Genomic DNA, 22,510 nt, shown 5'->3' on the forward strand with positions numbered 1-22,510 from the left:
AAAGTGTAAACGCAGCCGCACTTTTAACTTTGACACATAGGTGGTACACTGTATTTTTGACGTTTCTATCGAGCAAGCAGATTCTTTAAATGTCCAGACAATGTAACATTAGATTTTACTTAAAGCGATTTAACATCACGCTCACTGCAATATAGGCTTGTGACAAGCATTTACACGACACACCTTATCTGCGTGAGACACATTAAAATTAAGTCATGTACAACATAAAAAGACTGAAATTGAATCTGCAGTGTCTGTCTGAATTTCTGTCAAAAAGTGTAGTACCTACTTAAGTCAATTTTGGGTGGGTCCACAAGGAATCTGTATACGATTTTTTATTGAAAATATTAGCATTTTATTTCTTTTACGGTAGGTATACAAAATTGTATCGGCTTGAATCAAACGCGATTGAAACGTCAAAAATGACACAACCAAAAAGTTTAAAGTTGTGTTTACATTGTGTTTTATAAGTATTTGACAGCAAGAGGCTTCGTCTCCATTGTGTTACTGCAGTAACTCGAATATTTTGTAATTTTGAAAGCGTAGAAGACTTCTTAAGGTATGTACACACCCAACATTGGGTAGGAATTCCATTTCAAATTGTTAATGAATGAAATAAACATTTCTTGAAGGTAGTTCTTAAGTTATTATTTTTATCCTTTTTAAAAATAACTTCAAATGTAATTTTTGTTTTCTTTTTTAAATAAACAAAAAAATAAAAACAAAACAAGGCATCAGGTTCACTTCACTTCTTCCACCAAAACCTAGAAAATAAAATTCAACTTTCAACAACAACAAAGCCTTGAACATTTTCCAACAAATAAAATAAAAGAAAAATTCTCCTTCAGGTACACTTTATACCTATGTTCCTTTTATTCTCTTTTACCTATTTTTTCTATACCTTCCTACACATAAACAACCGGAATACAAGATAGAAGAAGTCCTGGTTCCATTGTTTCCTTTCCCTCGAGTTTCTTTCTTTCTTCCTATTAACCATTAAAATAAACTTCCACTGCTCACATGTTACGGCAATTACGAGACGGAGATGACGATGACGACGATGATGATGGTGAAAAGCAACATAAGAAAAAACATACAACATCAAAGACAAACGAACAGACGGACAGAAAAAAGAGAGGGAGAGATGGTAATGGTAAACATAAAAACATAACCAACGAACTTACGAACGTGTCATCGTCATCGTCATCGAAACGATCAAAACATGATGCGAGAAAAACGGCAAATCTTTATACAAAGCCTTTGCAATCGCATGGACAGGGCAGGGACACGTCCGACTCAAACAGAACCATACACACAGAACCCCCCCTCATAAGCTTTAATAGTGTGTGTGTTGTTTTTATTTTTCATGAAACTTTAAAATAGCGCATGCAACAATTTTAATATATATTTTCCATTTCTATTTTGATAAAATAACGATGATGCCATTGGTTTTTTTTTCTTTTTCTTTCGATCCATTTTCACACACCACATAGAGCACATTACTGAACTCTAACTGAACTGAGTTGAGTTTAAAAGAGTTTAGTTAGTATATTTTGCCATAATTTTTAATAGAACAGAAAGAGATGGATATAAATACGAGTATAATGAATACTTAATCGTAAGTAAGTAGTATGGCTGTGCTGTCGCTGTGGCTGTTTGGTGAGTAAGTACATTCTTATTAGTAGTGGTGGCCTGATGAAGAAAATATAATAGGTATACAAAAAAAAACATCCACTATAGTGAGTAGGTTGTGCCTCGTGAACATAAAACAGGGTTGTTATATTTCTTTACAAAGAGAAATTATCAAAAATTCTATAAATGTTCTATTAATTACCTACAGTGATGAAAAAAATAATAGAAATATGCTTCTTTCTAACTCATAAAAAGTTATTTGTAAAGAGATGGAACTTAAAAAATACACAGATAGGTTTTTAATAATTTATTGTAGTAGCACCCTCATTTTGTATTACTGCTTCAACTATTCACCCCATCGAATTCACCAATTTTGAATATATCTCCACAGGTATGGAGTACATCTCCCCTTTGAATACTTGACCACAATTCGTCTTTATTTTTGGCTTTGAAATCTCCGATTCTTCGCTTTAGGATACCCCAAAAGTGCTCAGTTGGATTAATGGGGGATTTTGATTTTGGCCATAACATTGATTTTGTTTTTTGGAACTATTTTTTTAGGCCATTTGGAGGATTACTTCGGGTCATTATCCTGCATGAACTCCCATTTGATTGGCATATCCTCTTCTGTAAATGGAATCATGACTGAATATAAGACGTAGTATAGTACATAGCGCACATCTTATCTTTGATCAAAAATATTGGACCTACACTAGAGCCTGAAAAGCACCCCAAATCATTATATTCCCATCACCGTGTTTCACATTCTCCTTTGTTTATTTTGAGTGAAATGCTTTGTTCTTTGGCCTTCTCACATACGATCTCAAATTGATCTTCATTTCATTCGACCACAAAACTTTATTCCAATAAGAACGATGCAGGTGCTTAAGTGCAAAAGTAGGCCTTTACATAATATTATTCTCGTTTAAACATGTCACTTCTCTTGAACTTCTACTAGGAAGATTTGCTACTATTAGTCGGTTTCCTATTATTCTAGCTGTGACTGGTCTATTTAATTAATTTTTTTCTTCTCTTGAAGAAAGAAATAGTTTATTCTTGCATATTCTTACCAATAGTGTATCAAAACGTGAAGAAGTTTTCTTCTTCTTGGGTTCAATGTAGAGTTGTAAATACTTTTTTTTTTCCAACAGTTTAAGATTTTTACAATTTTAATCCATCTTTTTTTACATTCAAAATGACCCATACTTATTAAAATTATAGACGATTTTTCAAAAATTTGTTTAGTACCGAAAATAAAGTTCATGACAAATGTACAATACCCGTGTTTTGTTGGGAAATCTATCCATAGTAAAGTAGGATTTTACACGAATAACAAAAACAATATCGATAGTGAGAATAAAACCGATAAAAGTTAGAGTGGAATCTCACTATGGATAGGTTTTTGACATTTATACGAGCCTCGAATAGATCTTATGTGATTTCGTTCTCAAATGTTGGTACGATTGATATTGCATTTGTATCTCGATGGCTGTGTTTGTTGAGTAGTTCTGCATTTGGAATCATGTGTGTTTTCCATTGCGGAAAAAACGAATCTAATACTGTTGATATTATTTAGTTTTGTTAGTGAAAATGGACTAACTGGGCTTATAGATAAATAGATAAATCTCAACTCGATTCAGGTATATAAAGAAATGAGGAGAGCTTCAAGCTTGCTTCAACACCACATGTTAATGTAGTAGTCTACGAACAAACCACCTTTTTGAAGTTTTTTATTATTATTTTGACAGATCTTCTTTCAGTTGTACCAATTTTTAAATACAAAAATCTGGCCACTGCGGATCGTTTTGTCGGGAATTTCTCACTTTACTATATATAAAATGCGAACAAAACGCACGTAATGTAATTCACGACCCATACTTATTCAAATTATAGACGATTTTTCAAAAATTTGTTTATTACCGAAAATAAAGTTCGTGACAAAGGTACATCAATGACTACTCTTAAATTCAGTTGGCTTACGAGTAAAACTTCACAGATAATTTTAGAACATGAATGTCTAGGAAAGGTGTGAAATGGTAGCTAACTACAAAATACGTATTGAAAAAACTGTATGGAGTGGAGAAAAAAACATGTATTCTTTTATAACATCACTGGACTGTGAACAATGCAAAAGCACGTACCTTTATTTCTTTATCTTAGAAGTTGTGTATGCAGTTTTTTGTGTATCTATGAAAACAATATATTAAAATTGCCTTTTTTCTCCAAATTAATATGCGTATATACCTACATATGTATATGCACATATCTCATAAGAAATATCTTAACGAAAAGCAATAATAATTTTGATAATATTTCTTCCATACCTAGGTATGTGCTTGGCCTTCTTTGTCTTCCAATTTTTCTTTCTGTCAGAATCAGAAATGACATTACACAACATTCTGTGGAAAGAGAAATTAGTACATACTATTTTTGAGCTAGCGTGCAGATGCCTGCATGACTGTTTGATTTTGCCTTTAGGGAACTGTCAAAAAATTAGTTAATTTTACTATTGAAAAATCTAGTGAGTCTAACGGTCATTGGGATATGAACAAACAAAATGCTGATGATGATCTTATAACCACTTAACGCTCTCACTTTTTATTTTTGTATTTCTTTGCTTCATACCTGTGTCACTTGTTTTTATTTTTTTCCTGCTATACTGCTGCTGCTTTGTTTAACCAAGGTGTTCACAACAACGACGACGACAACGACAACGACGATGATGATGACAACGACTCTTTTGTACTTGAGATTGGTCTGCGTGCGCTTTGCTTCACTCCTCTAACTCTTTTCAACAGAAAGAATCTATCTAGATACATGAATTATGCATAATTTCCCATTCAAATAAGAAAATTTAATTTTTCTTTATTTTTATTTTTTATTAGATTTCTCCAAAAAATAAACACTCGCGCTTAACGAAAAACACTTTGAAATATTATTAATAGGTAGGTAGGTATATATATATGTATATTTTAATGTTGAAATATATAGGTATTAAGATAGATAAAGGCCAATGCGAAATAGGTTGATATACAATGGAAATTTTTTTAAATTTTATAATTTATTTTCTTGTGTTTAGGTATATAATTATTAAAAACCTTTTTTCTTTCGATAAAAAATCACTCCCGAAAAAATTGAACAAAAATAAAATAATACAAAGCGATGATTTATTCTTTTTCTTTTTTCTCCGGTCTGTTGCTTTACGGTCACGTATTGTATCGCTGTATCTATTTAAAAAATAATTGTTGAACGATATTCACAACAGTCATCACGGGGAACTAATACACAAATGAAAATTGCGATAACTGAGGGGAACGAACAAAGCCACAGAGCTGCTTCTGCTTGCTTTGCTTTTGCTTTTGCTAGAGCTATGCTGGTGTCGGTTGAACGATGGACGAATGACGATAAACCGAAGAAACAGAAAAAGTAGTAAAAGCAGTGAATAAACGGGGAATATGAACATTGCTACAGTGACGTGGTGAAAAAAATATATAATTATGTATATCCAAAGAATGCATTTGTTTAAATCTAGAATAGTGAACTTGGTGAATATCCCTGTCATATCTTCGTTATGGTTTCTTTTTATGTCATAAACTGAACTGAGATATTTTTTTTATGACAGCTCAAGTTGTTGTTTTTTGACAGCTCACGATTGTGCCTTTGAATGACACTAGTTGTCAATTCATTTCTCTCTGTTCAGTGACGTGTTAGAAAAAAAATAAATAAGTATGTACAAATACTTTTTTGTTTAAACCTCGAATAATAATGAACTTAGTGAATTTTTGTGTCATATCTCATTTATCATATCATATTTGTTGAGTTTTCTTTTGTTACTTTTTAGATCGGTAAAAATAAAAATTATATTTTTGATTGACAGCGCACGTTTGTGCCTATGAACGATAACATATGTCAATTTATTAACTTCCCATAGGAAGTTATTGTAATATGTCCGATTTGTCAAATTGAAAATTTTGACATTCCTCGACGTTTCAGGGTATCTAGAGTCGAAATAAAAGATTTTTAGAAAGATGTCTGTGCGTGCGTGTGTACGTACGTTCGTACGTCCGTATTTCCTTACGTTCGCGACGTTTTTTTCGTCGTCCATAGCTCAAGAACCAGAAGAGATATCGATTTCAAATAAATTTTGTTATACAGATAATTAGGCAGAAAGATGCAGAAAGGGCTTTCAAGAAAATTGCGTGGGTGTTTTTTTTTCCATAGCGGTTTGAAAAAAAAATGAACATTTTGGTTAACCCTAAATATCTTACGGACAAAAAACGCTAGAGGCTGAATTAATTTTTATATAATATATTGTAACGTGAAACCGAACAGGTATATTTAAAAAAAAATCATTATAACGTTTTTTTTTATAAATCAATAAAACTGAAAAAAAATTTGTCACCTCCAAAACTTACGACTGAAATATGATTTCATCTCTAAAACAATTTTGTTCAACGAAGAACAATGTTTTTGACATCTGATAAAATTTTGAGAAAAATCCATTTGACAGTTTTTTTACAAAAAATAAAAACCTAAAAAAAAATTAATAAAAGTTGGTAAAAATTGATTTTGACGCAAATATCTTTTTAAAAATTTGAGATAATAGCTTCTTACTAATTTTTACTTATAAGAAATATTGTTTTCAACATTAGGACAAATTTTGAGAAAAATCGAATTGACATTTTTTTTACAAAAAATAAAACCCTAAAAAAATATTAAAAAAGTTGGTAAAAATTGATTTTCGACTCAAATATCTTTTCGTAACTTTGAGATATTGGCTTAAAACTAATTTTATCTTTCAAAAAATCTTGTTGTTAACATTTAGTAAAATTTTGAAAAAAATCGAATTGACAGTTTTTGTACAACAAATTAAAAACCAAAAAAAAATTAACAAAAGTTGGTAAAAATTGATTTTCGACTCAAATATCTTTTCAAAAATTTGAAATATTGGCTTCAAACTAATTTTATCTTATAAGAAATATTGTTTTCAACATTCAGTAAAATTTTGAAAAAAATGGAATTGACAGTTTTTTTACAAAAAATAAAACTCTAAAAAAAACAATACTAAAACTTGGTAAAAATTTAATTTCGACTGAAATAGCTTTTCAAAAATTAAAAATATTGGCTTCGAACTTATTTTATTTCACAGAAAATATTGTTTTCGATATTCTGTAATTTTTATATAAAAATCCAACAGTCAGTTTTTTCATAAAAAAAATAAAATCTACAAAAATTATAAAATTTTGGTAAAAATTGATACGAGTACATATAAACAAACTTTTAAGCAAGACAAATCAACAGACGGGATGGGAAGTTATCAGTGTGGGTCGCATCCCAGCCTCTTTTCTTGGTTAAATTTTGGAAAAATATATTGAAAATAAACTTTATCTTTTAATGTATCATTTTAGAACGTACTTTTTATTTCTGTTTACTGACACTTATTTCCATTTGTTCTAACTATCAGTCATCTTTAAAGGAATTCGTATTTCATGGAAACAAGTTTATATTCATGTTCTTTGTAATTTAAGGTGATGAAACACACTGACCATTAATTTGTGTATGACATTACGTTTTACTGTTAAGCTACTTCTAATTGTCTTATACCTAATATTGCTCATTAAGTCTATACGCGTCTAGTTATGATACAATATACAAAAACCAGATTTTAATTCTGTCAAAAGGTAAAGTTCATTTTCGGAATGACTTCAGCTGTCAAAATGTATACTGCAAATGATTCAACTTATTAAGAAGTTAATAATGATAGTTATGATACAATACGCAAAAACGAGATTTTAATTCTGTCAAAAGTAACAGTGAATTTTTGGAAGGAAATCAGCTGTCAAAATGTATATTGCATTTGATTTAACAACTTCTTCACTTTAATCAATAACAGTAGTAATCATATTTTGCACAGCAATGTAAACCTGGTACTAGTAGTATAAGTATATTTAGTAGTCGATTTCGAGTGAGTTTAAAATCTAACAAAGAAAAATGAACACATCACATCGACACGATTCGACATCAGGCCAGGCAGCAAAAGCAAGGCAAAGGCAAGGCAAGACAAGGCAGTGGCCAGTGGCTATGGCGGTGGGGTGGCAGTAGTCCCAGACAATTTATTTATTTTTATTTTGTTATTGTTGTTTCTTCATCTACACTGGTAGATTTTTTTTTTGTTCTATGCATTAAAGTTCATGTTGTATCTTTTCTATCAATTCTGCTTTGTTGTTTTTTTCTAAATTAGTTGTTGTTTCGCCTTTCGTATTTGGTACGTAGGTTTTTAGATATGTATATATGTATGCATGTAGATGTATCTATGTAGAAATTACGAAAACAACAACACACCAGTGAAGAGTATTGCTTCTTTTTGATTCTCTGTTTCTTATGAGTTGCAAACATTGCATGCGATATGCGAATGCGATAAAGTGTTTTCCAAGATATAGTGGCAATTGGAATATCGTGTATGTGTGAGAGTGCAGTTATAGTGGGTAAAGATATCAGTATGCAATAGCATAGGGTTGCCAAGATTCATATTTTTATGATTTTCTCGTTATTAACAGAAAATGCTTGTTTTAACTTTAACTTTGTTTACTTTAGTAGAGAACCTAAATATATTGTAATGGGTGCATTTTTAGGTAAAAATATTCCTAGTAAAGTAGGATTTTACTAGTATTACATACATAAACGCTTTACTGCTGAAAACAGTAGAAGTCCGCGATCCAACTGTTGATAGAATTTTGACGTTTGAGCGAGTCTGGAATATTATTGTAGGGACAATTGAAAAGGCTTGTGTATCTCGAAGGCATATTCGTAAAGTACATATAAGTAATGAGGCCTTACCCATTGTTATGGTTATGGTGTCATAGAATGCTCTGTAAGCTAGCGAGTTTTTGAAGCAGCAAATGTCTATTAATTTTAGTAATCCAAGTTTTCATGAGTGTGCGTTTACTGACACGACAAATATGCGTGTTTTCAATAGTTTGTGACTGCTTCTTATCAAATGTAGTACGACTACCTTTCAAAATAAAACTTAACAATTATCTAAGTCTTCGCTAATGATAAGAACATTAAAAGTTACGGATGAAGTATATAGACATTAAGACCATAATTTACGAAAGATTTCCTTTCCTTCAGTTCTTATTTTATTTAGCTTACATTTACAAAATGGAAAATATAAAAACCACATTGAATATTTTATTAGTTTAAGCTAAGTTATGGTCTAATTTTTTTACAATTATGGCTTTCAAATATACAAACTGGCTAACATCAGGTTTTCTAATAGAGACTTGACAACTTTAAAATTATTTTGTGATCGCACACTTTTTCTAATAATCGAACTGTCATTTCAATTTATTCAGTGAAGTGAACATTTTCATCAAGTTCAGTGCAACTTTCGTTTTGTGATGTTGCGTCAACGTTTTAGTCGAAGTGTCGAAAATATCGGCTACAATCGCCAGAGATCGCCAAATTATTTTCCGACCGAGTTACAAGTAACCTCTCTCGAAGTTATTTGCCGACAACACAATGTATCGAAAACCAGTGGCAACATTGCCAAGATGCAATCAGAGAAGCCGCTGATGTGGTGGAAGTCACCAACAAGGAACCCCTGGTTTGTTGAGGAATGTCGGCAGGCAAATGCAGCCAAACAACAGGCTCATGAACTCTATGAGCAAAAGAGGCAAGAGGAACTCCGACTTCTTAGGAGGAAAAAGAGAGGGCATGAGAAGCGTGCGGTCGAAGATATTGAGAGGTTAAAAGCAGGAATAAAGTTCGAAAGTTTTATGAACAGGTGAAACGAAATTCACAGGTAAATAAACCCAGAACCGAAGGCTACAAAGACGAAAGTGGAAACATCATAGTGGAAACGCAGTCAGTGCTGAGGATATGGAAGGACCACTTCTGCAGACTGTATAACGGCGACGACGAACTGAAACAGGCAGGAAGATGATCCATTCAACATAGACGACGAAAGCCAACAATCCCGTCCTCCCGACTTAGACGAAGCAAAGATTGCCATATCTAAGCAGAAGTATAATAAAGCCTCTGGAGCGAATGGCTTGAATGCCGAGCTCTTAAAATCAGCTGGTGATAAGTTGGTTAGGAGCATGTACCAACTTATCTGTAAGATATGGTCGGAAGAAAGCATGCCCGATGAATGGAACCTCAGTGTTGTTTGCCCGATCCTGAAAAAAGGAGAACCTCTAAACTGCACCAACTATAGAGGAATCAGTCTACTTAACATCGCCTATAAAATATTCTCTGCCGTAATGAGTGAACGTCTAAAAAACATCGTCAACAAACTGATGGGTCCTTATTAGTGTGGTTTTAGACCAGGAAAGTCCACTATCGACCCAATAGTCACACTATGGCAGATCCTGAAAAAAACCCAAGAACACCAAATCGACACCCACCATCTTTTCATCAATTTCAAGGCCGCATATGACAACATCTATAGGGACGAGCTGTATAGAGCCATGTCTAGTCTTGGCATCCCTGCCAAACTATTCCGTTTGTGCAGGATGACCATGGAGAATTCACGCTGCTCCATCAAGGTTGGAAACAACTAAACAGAACCTTTCAATGTCAAAAAAGGTTTAAGACAAGGTGATGCGCTGTCATGTGATTTTTTTAACATCGTGCTTGAAAGAATAGTGCAGAGCTCACACGTCAACACTAGAGGCATTATCTTTCAAAAGTCTGTCCAATTACTAACATATGCTGATGACATTGACATAATCGGAAGAACTCACGGTGATGTCGATGGGGATTTGGAAGTATTGAAGCAGAGGCGGCAAAAATGGGTTTAACGGTTAATGAGGGCAAAATAAAGTACATGCTGTCGTCAAGAAAAGACATACAACACCGACATCTTGGTCAAAACGTCACCATCAACGAACGTAACTTTGAGGTAGTCAAGGACTTTGTCTTCCTAGGCTCCGCAAACTCTTGCTAACCGCTGTTTCTTTGGACTAAGAAAGCAATTGAGTGGTAAAGACCTCTCTCGAGGGACCAAAGTATTGTTATATAAGACCCTTATCATCCCCGTCCTGCTATAAGGTGCAGAAGCATGGACTATGACAAAAGCGGATGAAAGTAACTTGGGTCGGTTCGAGGGAAAAGTTCTTCGTGTGATCTACGGTCCCGTATGCATCGAAGGGGAGTGGAGGAGATGATGGAACGACGAACTGTACTGGCTGTACAGCGACGTAGACTTAGCCAAAAGGGTAAAAGTCCATAGACTAAGATGGCTGGGTCACGTAGAGCGCATGGAAACCAATGCTCCGGCCCGAAAAGTCTTCGAATCCACACCCACAGGACAGCGCAGTAGAGGAAGACTGCGGCTCAGGTGGCGCGCACAAGTGGAAGGTGACATCACCCAACTTGTACCGCGAAACTGTAGACATCTAGCTAGGGACCGAGCTAGATGGAGAAGTTTGTTGGGTGAGGCCTTAGTTCATACAGGACTGTAGAGCACCCTTTAGTAAGTAAGTAAGTAAGTCGAAAATATCAATTAATTCAACGGATTTTCTCTATTAGAATAAGCATGACGATAGTTGCGTTCCAATACATTTCCTATGAAGACAACGCTAGCTTTTGATTTAAGTAGAATAAGATTGTAGTAGCAGTACTACACGTATGTAGCATGATGGTAAGTGCGTTGGACTATCATACTAAAGGTCTTGGGTTTATTCCCTGCCTGTGCCATCAAAAGTTTTTTCAAGGGCATTGCCTCTTGCGAGGAATTCACAAATCCTTCAACAGTAATTCTTGTCATTAAATGTGCTTTCTCAAAATAGCCGTTCGGATTCGGCTTAAAACTGTAGGTCCCCTATATTCCTGACAACAGTACGCGCACACAGGAATGTTTAAGAATTTCAAGTCACTAGGCCCTAGTTCTCAACGGACTGTTGCGCCACCTAACGTATGTAAATATTGATTTTAGATTGTTGTAACAGGTTTTCTTAGTTCTGTTTGATTACTGTACCATAATAGGTATCGATATATCTATGGAGGCGGAAGAAATTTTGTTTTGATTAAGAACAATTTTGTGTCAGTCGAGGACGGTTTAAATGGGTATATGGCAACTTTATTTTCTTTTTCTTGCACTCTTTGTTGTTTACTCATCGTCATCGTACAATAATATTATTTTACTGGATCGTATTTTTATCCGAACGATAGCACCTTGCACCTCTTTCCCCCTAATTTCTGCTGTTATACCCGACCCGCGCTTATCATTCACAAATCACAACTTTTGCATGAGTATTGCAATACACACATTCTTGTTGCCATCGTGCATTGACTTTGTGTGTTCAATGGCAACAGAAGTGGAACAACAAGGAATAGACAAAGTGGCAATGGCAACAGAAAGATATTTTTGTATATAAGTACCTATAAAGAGTGCACCACGTTGCTTGAAATTTTATGGTGGGTATGTACGATTGCACGAGTGTGTTGAGTCCGTCCATATTCGCAAAGCTTCTAGTACCTCTACCTTCCTATAATTATTTTTTAAAACTTTCGCAAAAGTAAGAGAAAAACTGGTGATGGTGTTACTAAGCTGCTGGCTTTTGAATCATCAAAAGCAAAAAAAGGTAGAATTCCAATCTTCGAGTTCGATTCGATGGGTGACGATATTATGTTGATGGTGATTGGTTAAGGTAAAGTGAGGTGACTCTATTCTTTATAGGCTGTAAATTGAGATGGAAGAAAAAATCACCATACAAAAATATTACACGTCATTTGAGCCGTGTCATAAGAGTGTGTATGGATAAGTATGTAGGTAGGTATAAGAAAACAAAACGGTAAAACACAAGAAAACAAAAACAAAAGAGAAAAATTATACGGAATGACTAATTGTTAATGTTGATTCCAAATATTGCGCGAGACTTGTGAAACTCGAAAATGAAGCCAAAGGAAAACTGTGCAAACAAACAAAAAAAAAAGAAAAACAAAAAAAGAGAAACGTAACTACAAAACAAAAACAACATAAGAGGTTAAGTTGTGTTTTAGTTAAAATAAGTGGGATAGGTTTTGAACAACGAACGACCAACGTCTGGAGGTGATGCGATAATGATGGTGGGAGAACGGAGATTAAAGCTACAAGAGTAAAAACTTCAATTTTCGAGAAATAACATCTTTTTACTATACCTAAATCAAATACAAACAGATAGATATAATTCTTTGTTCACTTTAAATTGGAACTGTCGCCAGATGTGAAAAATTTTGTAAAAACGTAAGCAGCTGTCAATGGTACCAATGACATCCAGCTGTCAAAGTGTTAAGTTAAGTTTGACATTTCATCAAGTATAGTTTCACCATTATCTAGTACAAGTAAAGGGTGTCCCAAAATTAACGCAAGATTTGAATTAAATATAGAAAACGCCGTTTTTAGTCTTTTGATAGTTATATTTTTATTGACTCGTAAAGTACATAGGATAGGGTTATGTATGGAATAACACATCGGTCAAATGGCCTCCACGGCTTTGCATGCATATGCGCACTCTTTTGTTAAAATTTTCCATGACCATTCTGCATAAATGTGGCTGAATTTCGTTGATGCAGCGTTGAATCTCCTCCTTTAACGCACGGGTGGTTGTGGGCTTGTTGACATAGACTTGTGATTTCAAATAACTCCATAAAAAGAAGTCTAATGGTGTTAAATCACACGATCTTCGAGGCCAATTTTGATCACCGAAACGAGAGAGTACACGACCTGGAAATATCTCATGCAGTAGTTGAATTGTTTCACGGGCTGTACGACATGTGGCACCGTCTTGTTGAAACCACATATTTGACACATCAATATCATCCAATTTCGGCAGGAAGAACTGTGTAATCATGTCGCGATATCGAGACCATCAGTAACAGTCACTGCGTGAACAGCATCATTTTCCAAAAAATATGGCCCAATTATGCCTCCAGCCCAAAATCCACACCATACAGTCACGCGTTGTGGATGCATTTGTTTTTCGACAATCACATGTGGGTTCTCCGAACCTCAAACGCGGCAATTTTGGCGATTGACAAAGCCACCAAGATGAAAATGTGCTTCTTCGCTTAGGATGATTTTGCTCGAAAAATCAGGGTCCATTTGTTGATGTTCAATAATACATTCAACGAACTCTTTTCTCTGTCTATGGTCATTAGGCTTCAATTGTTGTGTTAATTGAATTTTGTAAGAATGAAGACACATATACGTTGTAGAGAGGTTCTTGAAATTTGCAATTCTTGTCCACGACGTCGAATTGAGGTTCCTGGATTGTCAGCAACACTCTCACGCACTGCTCCGACATTCACATTTGAACGGCTTGTTTTTGGACGACCAGTTTGTTTGGCGTCTCCAACGGATCCAGTCTCCATGAATTTTTCAATTAATCTCTTCACAGTTGACGAAGTTAAAACACTATTCCGACCATATTTTGTATGAAATTTTTGAACTGCAGCCACCAAGCTTTCACTATTTTTGAAATATTCTTTAATAATGAAGACACGTTGTTCTATCGTGTAACGCTCCATTTTTAATAACCCTATACTGTTAGCTGTCAAATTGCTTTTTTTCAGGGTTGCCAACACTTCACTGCACAAATGGCAGCAAATTCAAATCTTGCGTTAATTTTGGGACACCCTTTACAAACCAGTTATTCTATCCTCACTTACAAATCAGCGAGTTAAAATTTCTTAACCAGTTATTAAAATTATCAATTTTTCCATCTTCTTCCCTGTCTCTTTGGGTTTCAAATCTACCAAATTTATCTTCAAAATTAGAATTTTGTAACATGTTTAGGTTTAGTTTATCAACTGTTCCCACCTTTTCCCGATAAAGTAAACAAACAGATCTAAACGATGTTCGATGTTGGCAAATCTGATTACAGTTTCGTGTCAAAATTTAAGGTGATGTACCTACTTGGCTTTATTTCTTTAACATATTACTATTTTAAATCTGAACTTTTTTTTAGAGAACATTTAAAACCGTTATGGCTTATAACTTTTCAAACCTGGTAATACCAAGTGGTATAACGAATAACAAAGTTGAGAGTTCATTTAGAGGTCGTTTTCTTGCTTCCTTTAGTTTTCGCCTATTCTCTTTTTGCATTCGCATGTATATGAAATGTTTTTTCTTTGATTACTTCTCCCTCCCACCACCTACCTACCGTATCTATCTATGGATACAACACCCACTTGTATGAAAGCTGAATTTTTATCCCGAAGCAACAGCAGCATGGTCTGGAAAAACATTAATTTCTGTTGATTGCGAAGGTGAATAAAGACTAAAAAATAAAGTAGTATAACTACTTTACGTAGAGAAGGTATAGTAAGTATATAGGTAGCGGCAAAACAAGCCAAGCAAGAAGCCAAAGTCATCGAACAACATGTCCAGTGCCATGACGACAGAAATATACTCCTATATATACCTATACCAACCTCTATGAACAGGAATTCTTTTTTAAACGCAAGCAACAATAACAAAAAAAAATTAAATGCAATATTTACCGATTGCTTGGGATCTATTTTTGTATCCGCTCGCTGCAACGATTTTGCAAATAAATTCCAAAACAAAAAAAGTAAAAGAATGCGTTCATTGTGCGCGCAATATAAGTACCTACACTAAACACAACATAACTGTATATTGAGGTGGGACAAACGTCAATTTTTGGGATTTTCGAAAAAAATTGATTTTAAAATTGTATTCAAAAATATATTAGAAATTGAATTGTCTGTAGAACAAAAGGGTCACACTCTATCTGTTGAAATGGCAATGACAGCTGACAGCTGTATCATTAAACGTCAGTTATTTTATGTAAAACAATATTATTATACAAATTATTCATGGTTATTCTTGTGTAGTAAAATGTTATGAATGAAATAAATATTTAAACATTAATTAAACGCTTTTTGAGTTTAAAAACCTTGATGAACTTATATTACACGAATATTTTGTATCATAAACACAATCTTATTTTCGAACCACCCTACTGTGTATATGTTTACCTTCAGATGGGTGCATGAAAATTGTCTTCTTTTCATCGGATTTGAGAAATGTTCATTCTACGTTCGGGAAGGAACGTAAAATTATAACAATAACAACATCTGACTGTCTACTTACACTACTACAAACTCGTGCAAACACTTACACACACACACACACCCATAGATATCGTAAAATTCTTTTGAAAACAACAATTGGAAAAAAAGTTTCAAAAAATTCTTTTGATTTATGGGGAGATCAAGAGTAAAATTTAAACTCGGAATTTTGTTTGTCAGAGTAGGAAAAATCTATACAGAAGTTTTGCTTTGTCAGTTTCGGAATGTCATCCATGTTTTTTTTTTTTTGTTTAACTGTAAATTTTTTGTGTCCACCAGATTTGAGATTTATCTTTTACTCTTCATCACCGTATAAAGCCTACCTGTTAAGTTTAAAGATGGAACTTAAAGGTTTAAATGCAGTTTGAGTTAAATCATTTAGATTTGTTTTTTCTTTTTCTTATTGTGTTTTTAGGCGATGATGTGGAAATATGAAATTAAATTTGACTTCCAATTTAAGATCTGATCAAAATTCAATTCAATAAAAAAAAAAACAGAGTGGATTCCCCCTTTAATTCGTTTGACAATGACAGTGCAGAAATGTCAATTGTAGTTGTCAAAATATTTTTTTTTTAATTTCCACAGTGTGGCTGGTATAAAAATTCAAAATTTTGTCATGACAGTGTTTTGTATGAAGATTTGCTTTCTCTTTCTTAAGATACATATCTATTACCTTTTTTTAGTAAAATTAAAATGAATTATCTTTGAAAACTGTTTTTTTATTTTATTTTGTTTCCTCTAGTTGAAGACAGTAATAACATTGTACTCTTTTGAGACGACTCATTTTGACGTTTTATATTTTTGTCCTCTTCTTCTAAACTTCTAAATTCAAAACGACATTAATTTCATAAAAAAAAGGCTGGGATGCGGCCCACACTGATAACTTCCTATCCGTGAACATCTTTCGATATTTCTAAAAGTTTTTTAAAACATCAACAAAAACATATTGAGTAAAAGAAAAACTTTGAAGTCAATATATTTTTGAGTTAACATCAAACTTGAGTCCAAAACCATTTCTAATCTGTTTTTTTTACTGTTTTTGCAGGTTTTTGTGTTTTGTAAAAAAAATATTGTTGAGTAAAATTTCTTGAAAAAAATAACTAAATATACGTAACAATGTTTTGCATATTATTTATTTTTTTTTTCGTCGCACTTTTTTAACGTTACTATTTCTTATTAACAAAATTACGGATTGGATATTTCTAAGAACATAGAATCAACATTTTGCAAAGAATTAAATAATTTTGAAGTCTTTTATCTGTTCTTCAAATATTCTAATTAATTTATTACAACTTTTTGCTAGCGTTATTATTTCGGAAGATATTTGATTCAACCAACACATACAATTTTTTAAACTGCTTTTGTAAAATTACCATAAGACTAATGTTTTTAAAAGACCTTTCTGCATCTTTGGATGTTTATATCTGTAAAAATAAATTTATTTTAAGTCATTATCTCTACGAGCTCTTGAGATATGAATGACGAAAAATTGTATCTCGAACAAACGTTCGAACCTACGTATACACATTGGACGTCCCTCCAAGAATTTTCGATTAAGATTCTAGGTACCTTGATAAGTCAACTAATGTCTATATTTTTAATTCGAAAAATCAGACCAATTGAAAAAAAGAGGCTGGGATGCGACCCACACTGATAACTTCCCATCCCGTCTGTCGATTTGTCTTGCTTAAAAGTTTGTCTATATGTACTCGTATCAATTTTTACCAAATTTGCTATTGTACTATTTTTTGTAGATTTTATTTTTTATGAAAAAACGGACTCTTGGATTCTTATATAAAAATTACTGAATATTGAAAATAATATTTCCTGTGAAATAAAATAAGTTTGAAGCCAATATTTTTAATTTTTGAAAAGCTATTTGAGCCGAAAGTAAATTTTTACGAAGTTTTAGTATTGTTTTTTTAGAGTTTTATTTTTTGTAGAAAAACTGTCAATTCGAATTTTTTAAAAATTTTATCAAATTTTTTATAAGATAAAATTAGTTTGAAGCCAATATTTAAAATTTTTGAAGTGATATTTGAGTCGAAAATCAATTTTTACTTTTATAAATTTTTTTTTAGGTTTTCATTTTTTGTAGAATAACTGTCAATTCGATTTTTCTCAAAATTTGTCTTTATGTTGAAAACAATATTTCTTATAAGAAAAAATTAGTTTGAAGCTATTATCTCAAAGTTTTGAAAAGATATTTGAGTCGAAAATCAATTTTACCAACTTTTATTAATTTTTTTTTCGATTTTTAATTTAAAAAAAAAAAAACTGTCAATTCGATTTTTTTCAAACTTTAACCGAATGTTGACAACAAGATTTTTTGAAAGATAAAAGTAAATTAAAGCCAATATCTCAAAGTTTTGAAAAGATATTTGAGTCGAAAATAATTTTTTATCAACTTTTGTTAATTTTTTTTTTCGGTTTTTAATTTTTTGTAAAAAAATAGTCAATTCGATTTTTTTCAAACTTTAACCGAATGTTGACAACAAGATTTTTTGAAAGATAAAACTAAATTAAAGCCAATATCTCAAAGTTTTGAAAAGATATTTGAGTCGAAAATAATTTTTTATCAACTTTTGTTAATTTTTTTTTTTTGATTTTTAATTTTTTTTAAAAAAAAACTGTCAATTCGATTTTTTTCAAACTTTAACCGAATGTTGACAACAAGATTTTTTGAAAGATAAAAGTAAATTAAAGCCAATATCTCAAAGTTTTGAAAAGATATTTGAGTCGAAAATAATTTTTTATCAACTTTTGTTAATTTTTTTTTTCGGTTTTTAATTTTTTGTAAAAAAATAGTCAATTCGATTTTTTTCAAACTTTAACCGAATGTTGACAACAAGATTTTTTGAAAGATAAAACTAAATTAAAGCCAATATCTCAAAGTTTTGAAAAGATATTTGAGTCGAAAATAATTTTTTATCAACTTTTGTTAATTTTTTTTTTTTGATTTTTAATTTTTTTTAAAAAAAAACTGTCAATTCGATTTTTTTCAAACTTTAACCGAATGTTGACAACAAGATTTTTTGAAAGATAAAAGTAAATTAAAGCCAATATCTCAAAGTTTTGAAAAGATATTTGAGTCGAAAATAATTTTTTATCAACTTTTGTTAATTTTTTTTTTCGGTTTTTAATTTTTTGTAAAAAAATAGTCAATTCGATTTTTTTCAAACTTTAACTGAATGTTGACAACAAGATTTCTTGAAAGATAAAACTAAATTAAAGCCAATATCTCAAAGTTTTGAAAAGATATTTGAGTCGAAAATCAATTTTTACCAACTTTTATACATTTTTCTTTTAGGTTTTTATTTTTTGTGAAAAATTGTCAATTCGATTTTTCTCAACATTTTTCAAAATGTTGAAAACAATATTTCTTATAAGATAAAATAAGTTTGAAGCCTAAGTTTCAAGTTTTTGAAAAGATATTTGAATCGATATTCAATTTTTACGAACTTTGAGTAATGTTTTTTCTAGATTTGTATTTTTTATAAAAAAAAACTGTCAATTAGATTTTTCTCAAAATTTTATCAGATGTCAAAAACATCATTCTTCGTCGTTGCACAAAATTGTTTTAGAGATGAAATCATATTTCAGTCGTAAGATTTTGGAGGTGACAAATTTTGTTCAATTTTATTGATTTATAAAAAAACCTTTATATTGATTTTTTTTAAATATACCTGTTTGGTGTCACGTTACAATATATTATATAAAATTTAATTCAAGTCTCTAGCGTTTTTGGTTCGTAAGATATTTAGGGTTAACGAAAATGTTCACCTTTTTTTCAAACTGCTATGGTAAAAAAAACCACCCACGCAATTTTCTTGAGAGCCCTTTCTGCATCTTTCTGCCTTATTATCTGTATAACAAAATTTATTTGAAGTTGATATCTCTTCTGGTTCTTGAGCTACGGAGGACGAAAAAAACGTCGCGAACGTACGGACGTACGGACGCACAGACATCTTTCTAAAAATCTTTTATTTCGACTCTAGGGACCTTGAAACGTCGAGAAATGTCAAAATTTTCAATTTGACAAATCGGACCCATTACAATAACTTCCTATGGGAAGTTAATAAATTAATTTTCATGGATGTATTGATGCTTAACGGAACTCTTGTTGATCCTGATGTTATCTGAAACAACGATAGTGTATTTCGGTGACAACAAATGTAAATTAATTTTTATTCAAAACCTGATTATGGCTAACATTTTTAACACTCCGCATTATCGTTACTTTTGTGGCAGTGATGCTAAAACTTAAACAGTCATTTACAAAACTGCAAATATTACTGATGTTTTTGACAACTTGAAGTCATTTTGTGAACTTTGACAGCTGCTGAAACATAACATTGGTAAAGCTGTCATTGATATTTGGTTCTCCTACGCCATTGATAATTAATGAAAGAAAGGGAATTTTATCACTTTAAATATTAAAAATATCATCAAAATTCTACTTCATAAAAACAGGAGGAAGAAAAAACACAGAAAAAAAGTTAAACCAATACTTTGTGGCAAAATAGATAAAATCAACGAATAGTGAAAACAGGGTGTAACATGAAGATTATAACCAAAAAGAATACAAGAATGAAGCTTAACATTTACGTAGCACCGTAGCCACGTGCAATCATAATCTGACAGTTGTTTGTTGACATTTCCTTTATACAAAGTAGAACGAAGTATGACAATTTTAAACATTTTGAAATAAATCAATTTCAAAAGTATGATGTTCTTACAAGTTAATTTTTTCATTAGTGGTGTAGGTGTGTCCATATTATAGACACAGGTATACCTGCTTCCTGAAAATCATGACATTTTACAGACAAATCGAATTTTCCCCGGATATGAAGTTTTCAAAATCATCTATCATTGCACCCATTGTACACTGTGACCATTTTGCCATTAAAAGATTAAGTAGATAGGTACATCATTTTTCAATTACTTGTATATTGGTGCTTTTTTTTTATTGTGTGTCCTTTCCAATAAACCAGATAGGTATCTAGGTTCTCTCTACACCTATCCCTTTAACGCAGTTGAACTTTGGTGAATTAAAATTCTGTTTTAAGCTTAAATTGATGGAAGCGAAATAAAGGACATTGTGAAGTTTTTTTTTTATATTTTGTGGTTTATCCATGCATCGCAAAAATAAAATAAAATGAAGAATGGAATGTGTAACAAATTAAAGCACTGAAAATAATGTCTACTTCCAGCTTTTCTTTTCCTATCAATAAACGTGTGTATATAATGTGTGTAAGGTACCTATAACACTTAAATAAGAGTTTATTTATTTTTTTTTGATTTTTGTTTTGTACACAAAACAACGCAAACCAACTTCCATTTATAAGTTTGTCCATACAAAAATTACTCATGTGTAACGGTGCATATAAAACATTTTACATTTTAGCATTCACCACAGCAAGCAACGTTCAAATAAACAGTAAAACATTAAAGAAAAAAAAAGAATGTTCAACATACTGTTATTTTGTTGTTTTTGTCTTTACCTTTTTTATGATAATTTCTACTACCACGCGGGATATTTTTTTTTTTTTGACACATTCATGCGCGGTTTTACTTTTTTTTTTCGAGAAAAAAATGAAGAGAAGGAAAACGAATACAAAGGAAGGTAAAACACCAATAACAAATGTCTAAATACAGGGTTCGGGCTTTTTTAACCTAAAATTTGGATTTTTACAAAAACCAATGTACGTACAGTGTTGGCCAAAATATTATCTCCATCTTTGTGTCATTCAAATATTAATAACTAAAACAAATCATGTTATTTTTTGTATTTAATTTAATACATGTTTATAATTCTAAATAGACTACAAGAGAATTGGGAAACTTTGTGAAATGCACGGAAACAAATACTCTAACGAATAAAGTGGAACGCGCTACATAACTCTTTTGAGATCTCCCACCTTAATTTAAAAAAAAAATTAATTTTCGCGGGTACTGCCTCTTGCGAGGAATTGACAAATCCTTCAAGAGTAATTCTTGTCATGAACAGTACTCGCACACAGGAATGGTTGAGAGTTGTAAGCCACTAGGCCCTGGTTCACAACGGACTGTTGCGCCACCCCATTTGATTTGATTTGAAAGTAGTTATCGTTTGAGTATTTTTCAAGCCGGTTTCCGGCCAGGTTATCTCGCTATCTCCAGTATCGCTAGAAAGTTTATTGAACGGAAGAAGAAACTTTACACTTGCTTTGTTGATTTTAAAGCTGCTTTTAACAAAGTTAACATACAGACTTTAATTTATAAAATGTCCTGCATAGGCGTATCTCGCAAATTTTTATTAATGTACGAAAATCTAATAATTCTAATGAAAGGGTATGGGATGGTTATGATTTCTCGAATAGTTTCGAAACAACAGCCGGTGTGCCGCAAGGTTGTATTTTGAGCCCTTTACTGTTTTCTCTCTTCATTGATGATATTTGTGATCATCTTCCTGGTGGAGTCTCTTTTGGTAACAGCATTGTCAAAGTTTTATTATATGTCAACGATTTGGTTATTTTTGCCGACAATTCAGTTTCGCAACAGATGCAAATTAACCGACTTTGCTTATTTTGTGAGACTTGGGGTCTGCAAATAAATGTACAAAAAAAAAAACAAAAATTATGATTTTTGGAGAAAGGCAATCAAGAAGACGCTCTGATGAAAAGTGGTCGCTCAATAACACCGTTATAGAGCCTTCAAAGGCACTTCTTTAAGCGCTTGTTTCGTTTGCCTAACTCAACTCCAAATTAAGCCATTTGCGTAAAGACAGGCATCACCCCTATTTATATAAAAAAATTAA

At 32.2% G+C, this 22,510-nt stretch overlaps 1 protein-coding gene across 4 annotated transcripts in view; it reads right to left on the reverse strand.

The window, feature by feature from the left end:
• The window catches only part of LOC129946528 (uncharacterized), a 121,838-nt gene that overhangs the window by 63,988 nt on the left and 35,340 nt on the right, over nt 1-22,510 (reverse strand). Inside the window, exon 1 of one of the 4 annotated variants that reach the window (XM_056056741.1) lies at nt 4,258-4,978. The exons of 2 other annotated variants lie outside the window; for them this stretch is intronic. The gene's annotated coding sequence lies outside the window, so the exon portion shown is untranslated. Of the gene's footprint in view, nt 1-4,257; nt 4,979-22,510 lie in introns of those variants that run through there. One more of the 4 variants, XM_056056747.1, reaches the window with a different exon arrangement.

The sequence above is a fragment of the Eupeodes corollae genome, chromosome 2, assembly GCF_945859685.1.
Source record: "Eupeodes corollae chromosome 2, idEupCoro1.1, whole genome shotgun sequence".
Taxonomy (NCBI): domain Eukaryota; kingdom Metazoa; phylum Arthropoda; class Insecta; order Diptera; family Syrphidae; genus Eupeodes; species Eupeodes corollae.